Source organism: Triticum urartu, chromosome 4A (assembly GCF_056163025.1).
Source record: "Triticum urartu cultivar PI428250 chromosome 4A, HENAU_Tu73, whole genome shotgun sequence".
Taxonomy (NCBI): Eukaryota; Viridiplantae; Streptophyta; class Magnoliopsida; order Poales; family Poaceae; genus Triticum; species Triticum urartu.
Genome location: NC_141876.1, coordinates 601,642,321 through 601,648,862, shown reverse-complemented (window position 1 = coordinate 601,648,862; position 6,542 = coordinate 601,642,321).

Here is a 6,542-nt window from a genome sequence, read left to right as displayed (position 1 = left end):
CATGATTCCTTCCTCAGAAGTTGAGCATGTCAGAAGATTCTTTTCTTCTTCCCCTATATACGATGCGACCAGTTCATCCTCGTCTGATTTTAGATGCATGTACTGGATAATGTTCCATATCATCATGCTCTATTGTACCTCCCACAGTTGTACAGATTGCTTAACCAAGATTAGAGAAAAAAATCTAGCTAGGGTTCTCCATGGAAACTAACTATAGTTTGTCAGGTACTGAATTTATTGCCTTGTCTGATCTGTATGAAATCGATTCCATGCGGGAAAATGCATAATACTATGTGCCTTTTTCTGAACTGCACCTAACAGTTTTTTTTGTAAGTTGCACCGTGTGAACTACATACAGATTGAAATGAATGAAGAAACACTAAAACATGCCATGATTCAGAAAAAAGTTACTCCTTTCTAGCCATATTAATTGTCGCTGATCAGATGGAGTAGAACATTTTATAATTCAGAATGAGTAAGTACTCCCTCATCTAAAAAGTCTTATATTAGTTGACACAGGGAGTACTTGTCAAGTGGCGGTACATGAATATTGGGGTGACCGGGTGAGAGATGAGAAATCCAACACGAAGGAGTACCCATGCACGCAAGGTTTCCATCCTATGATCCGGCTGAGCTGCGCGGCGGCCGCAGATCGAGATCAATGGTCGAGCTGTATTATCATGGGCTTGCAAATAATTACCCTTCACCGATCGTAGGTGGGTCTTCCGAAACCCTAGGCTCTGGCAGTCGCCGCAATGTTGGCGTGGCGATCGCTCCTCAGTCCTCAGCCGGTCGCACCCTCTCCTCTCCGGTCTCCGGCCTGCCCACCGCCATGCGAGCCACCCGACAGCCGTTCTTGCTGGCAAAAACCTGATCGGTTCACGGGGATACGCCTCCAACTCCGATGGCGATTCACAAGGACGGGCGGCGGCGGCGGTGGCCACGACGAAGCGGCATCTATACCTGGTGGTGGACGACCACAAGGACGGCTACGGCATCCACAAGCTGGACCTCACCAACGACGACGGTCTGGACGGCCGCACGCAGCGCCTCCCGGAGCCTCCGGTCCTCCGCGTGGGGTTTCCGACCATCGGCGACCGCGCCCAGTTCGCCGCCGTAGGCAGCAGCATCGTCGCCATATGTACCAGCCCCACCATAGACCCGTGGGGGAAAGACGACGAATTCGGCGGCGTCCTCATCTACGACACCAAGACGGCCGTGCAGGTCGTCTCGCCTCAGCTCCCCAAAACCCTCCTGCTCGCTGGTGGCTACGAGGCCGCCATTGCCGTCGGGAACAGGCTGTACATGTTCGAGTCCAATGGATCGGAGAGGTATTACAAGTATGTAGGCGGCTGTGCCTCGGGCTTGCACTGCTTGACCAACGACGGCGGTGACCGCAGCGGCCCCGGCCGCGACATGTTATGGGATTGGCGGCCATTGTCCCATTCATCGCGGTGGTGTTGGAGCTGGAACGAAAATCTTCTAATGCTCCCCTTCTATGCCGATAACATCACAGCGCATGCAGTGCACGCGCCGCCAGGAGCGCCGCCGCATGACTATGAGATCTTGGTTTCCGATCGCAACGCGAACACGACCTTCTCTTTCAGCACGACGAGGCACGAGTGGACAGAGCGCGGCGACTGGCAGCTGCCAGTCGTCGGCCATGCCCACTACGACGGTGACCTAGACGCGTGGCTTGGGCTCCACGCCGTCAACGACCACCGTTACGGCCATTGGAGACGCACAGACGTCGACGGATACCTCTGCATCGGCAATGTCGCTTCAGAGCCGTCGGAGTGGAAGGTCGGCAGGGAGAAGCTGTTCTGCCTCGACAAAGACACCACAGCTGGATGGAGCCACGTCGACGCCAAGCTCGTGCCCATGGCATCCCACGAAGGCAGGAGTGAGTACTGTCTCATGGAGCGCCTGAGAGCACCCGAGGGGGAAGACGAACAGAAGTGCTTGGGCAATGGCGGCACCTGTCTTCTCCGGCTGACATTCTTTTGTGTCGGGCGTGACGAGGACGGCGAACCCGTGGCCAAGGCTTGCTGGCGCGCTCGCTCTTACTACGTGTCCAGTTACAATGAATATTTTGACGCCCAAGTCTTCTGGATGTAATTAGTAACTCTATACATGTGTGGTTTGAAATTTAGATTCATGAATTCATAGGTTGGTGCTAATAGAATGTGATCATAAAAAGAGAAGTCTGTGTGATGATTTTTCAAATTTGGCAATCCGCTACTTTTGCGGTGCCAAACATCAACCAACAAGAAATTTCTTTCACCAGCTTATATATTTTTATCAGTTTGGCTAACTCACATCTAGATAAAAATTAACTATGTCACATCTAACCTCTCCACCACATGATCTGAAGGCTCTAAGATTCGAACTGCCATCTGTTGTATTTGCACGGCTGTGGTTTTGTTTGTGTGTGGGCTGTGTGTATGCTGCTCTATGCTACTGTCGGCCTGTTCCTGTTGCACGGTGCCGTTGTCAGTGGCGGAGGCAGGAATGCATATAATTGGACGTTGGGGAGGGCCAGTTGCAGGTAACAGTAAAAAGATGTCACTGTTCATATTGCCCCTATTGGCCTGCTGTGCTGCTCTTTGGCATCTCTACGTGGGCTACCGACATTTTTTTTTGCCCTCTCTTGTTTGTTTTAGGCTTGGCTTTTCCCTTTTGTTTTAGGCTGTGATGTTCTTTTTCTTCTTTTTTCCTCTCTCTCTATATATATATATATGCAATTTTCAAGATTCATATCTTTTTAGCACGGCTCACGTGTTGTTGTTGTCCCAGCACGAGTTATATGTGCATCCTTGTCCATGTGTTTTTCCGCCATTTCCGTGTTTGTGTTTCTTTTTTTCTTTTTGATTTTTTTAAGCGGGATTGCTAAAACACATCTAGATGAAATTTAGTGATCTCACATTAGATGTCCAGCCATCTGATCTACGTGTCTTTATTTTTCGCGCTCGAGTGATCGCACATGTCGTGATCGATCCACGCCATGTTGTAGAGCATGTTGGGCCGGAAGGCCTACAGTGGAGCCGGGCTGCTTTTGCCTTTATTTTTCTTTTTTTTGTTGGGCCGGCATTGCCTTCGTTTGTGTTGGGCTTTTTTTTAGAATAGACGGGTCTAGCAGAGAGTATATCACATCGATACAGCAGCCTCCCTCGAGTCGTCACTTCCCTCCCATGGTCTTCCATTTCTATTGTTTTGATACAAATCCGAAGGAGATGACCTGACCTGGCGGGTGTGTGGTACACATATGCCAGGGCATGTTTTTTTTGTTTTCCCCTATTTTTAATGCACTTTTTTTCCATGTTGATTTCTTTTGTATACTACATATGCAAGTGTTTGCCTAGTTGTTTGTTCACAAAAAGAAAATTTCCCAATTCTAGTTTGTAGTTTTTGTAGTCGCCTCATTTACAAGTAGTCATCACGAAAATCAATTTTTTTGTAGTTGCCCCAGTTGCAAGTGAACCACCGACTCACAACTAGGGGGCGTATGTTTGTCGCGGGGGGGGGGGGGGGGGTGCAGTTGCAAGCCAACCATCGACTTGCAACTAGAGGGCATATGTTCGTAGGGCCCTCAGTTGCAAATCAACCATCAACTTGCAACTAGGGAGGGCGTATGTTTGTAGTGGCCTAGTTGCAAGTCCACAAACGACTCGAAACTAGGACGCGTCATACTTTTGTAGTGGCCCAGTTGCATGTCAACCACGACTCGCAGCTAGTGGGGGTGTATGTTTGTAGGTGTCGGGTTGCAAGTCAACCATCGACTCGCAACTAGGACGCGTCGGACTTTTTTGTACTGGCCCTAGTTGCATGTGAGCCATTGACTAGTTGCATGTGAACAAGGACGCATATGTTTGTAGGGGCCTAGTTGCAAGTCAACCATCGACCCGCAACTAGGACGCATCGTACTTCTTTGTAGATGCCCTAGTTGCATGTGAGCCATCGATTCACAACTAGGGTGGCGTATGTGTTGTAGGGGCCCAGTTGCAAGCTAACCATCAACTCACAAGTAGGACGCGTCGTATTCTTTTGTATTTGCCCCAGTTGCATGTCAACCATCAACTCATAACTAGGGGGGGCGTATGTTTGTAGGGGCCAAGTTGCAAGTCAATCATCAACTCGTAACTGGACGTGTCGTACTTTTTTGTAGTTTTCCCAATTGCATGTCAACCATCGACTCGCAACTAAGGGGGACATATGTTTGTAGGGCCCCAGTTGCAAGTCTTAACCATCAACTCGCCAGGGGGACCTATGTTTGTAGGAGCCCGGTTGCAAGTGAACCATCAACTTACAACTAGTACGCGTCATTCTTTTTTGCAGTGTCCGCATTTACATGTTAACCATCGAATCACAACTAGGGGATGTATGTGTGTAATGGCCTAGTTGCAAGTCAATCATCGACTCGCAAATAGGGGGAGCATATGTTTGTAGGACCCTAGTTGCTAGTCAACCATCACTCGCAACTAGGTGGGGAACACATGTTTGTAGGGCCCGGTAGCAAGTCAACCATCGACTCACAACTAGGACGTCTCATACTTTTTTGTAGTGGCCCCAGTTACATGTCAACCATCGACTCGTAACTAGAGGGGACGAATCTTTGTAGGACACAGTTGGAAGTCAACCATCGACTTGCAACTAGGACGCGCCATAATTTTTTGTAATGACTCCAGTTGCATGTCAACCATCGACCCGCAACTAGGAAGGAGCATATGTTTGTCGGGGCCTAGTTACAAGTCAAACATCGACTCGCAACTAGGACGCATCATACTTTTTAATAGTGACCCCAATTGCATGTCAACCATCGACTCGCAACTAGGGGGGCGTATGTTTGTAGGGGCCCAGTTGCAAGTCAACAATCGACTCACAACTAGGGGGCATATGTTTGTTGGGGCCCAGTTACAAGGCAACCATCCACTTGCAACTAGGAGGGACGTATGTTTGTAGGGGGCCAATTGCAAGTCAACGATTTAAAAAGGTTCGAGTTTCAAAAACCGATCTCTGTGTGTTTATGTCGCTGCTGATGATTTCTTAATGTTGCGCGTTCCACTTAGTACATGTAATCTAATCACATCAAGTGGTAAGTGGAGAGCGCAAATAAGTTGTTAGGTTCCTTGTTCAATCCATGATGCCTTCACTTCTTTATTACTTTTATTACTGTTCGAAGTGTATAAAATGGTGTTGGCCAGTCGGGGGCACTGTACGAAAGAAAACACAGCAAGGCACCCAGGGCGAAGGAAAAAACATCATCAGGCAAAAAAACAAGTAAGAGGGCCACAAACAAAACTTAGATGTGACATAGTTATGTCACATCTAGATGTGTTCTAGACACACCCTATTTTCATCACCGTTGTATCGACTTGGAGATCCCGGTGTGCATCAATCACGTGCAAGATTTTGGGTTTCGTTTGAAAAAAGAAAAGATAAATCAAGCTCCGAAATGGTTGAATTTTTGAAAATTCAAACGAATTGGCCGAATAATCTTTGAATTTTGAGATGAAATTCATCCAAATATAGAAAAAAGTCTAACTGTAATCCCGTAGTTTACTACGGTCGGAGTCCGAAATACAAGTTGATTCGGGAAAAAGAAAGTCATTGAAATTTATTAACATGGTCCCTTGTTTTGAAGATATCGACGCAGGGAACATAACGGTTCATCATTTGAACGCTCAGATCACTAGATATTCTAGTTTGAAATTTATATCTAGCCAAAAAAAAACATGTTCATCAACCTCTCATCATGATCCGTGGCAAAAATCCACCAAAAACTATCGGTTAACTACAATGTGTTGCATCACATGTCTCAGTTAGGGCTGCATGCATCATTCTGATGCAGAGGCCGGGGGCAATCCTTCTTTTTTGAAAAAAAATTTTGTTGGAGACAACCTTTGTAAAAGATAACCCCTAGTTAGTTATTGTCCGCGTTCTTGGGAATGTTTATGCTTTTTGTACATATAGGGAGTCTTTCTTTTGCGAGGCATAGAGTTATAGGTGGCCTCAGTTCGCTCGTGGGCTGTTCCAAAAATTTCAACACGTGAAGCAAATTTTGGCCGCGACATGATTATTTCGGCGGGGGGGGGGGGGGGGGGGGGGGGTGGATCTGCGAATCCTATTTACTTCTTATCGCAACAAATAATCTGCCAATCGCACAGATTTTGCCAGGCGAGCGACTAATTTCACTGGCCCATTTAGCTAGTTAGCGGGAAGATTTTGACTGTAAATTTTCCATATTTTAGGAACCTTCTAGAATGTTTGTCTTACTTTTCTCTACCCCTGTTTACCTTTTTCTTCTTTTTTTCCCTTTTGTTTCCTTTTATTTTCAGAAAAAAGTTCTCAAATTATAAAAAATGGTGCACTTTAATCCAATATTTTTAATTAATTTAATAATTATTTGAATTGGAGAACATTTTTTGTATTCCAGAATATTTTTATTACGGAACATCTTTCAGATTTTGAGATTTGTTATTTCAAATGAGCACATTTTGTACTCGAGAACATTTTTTAATTTGAGAACATATTTTCAAACATTT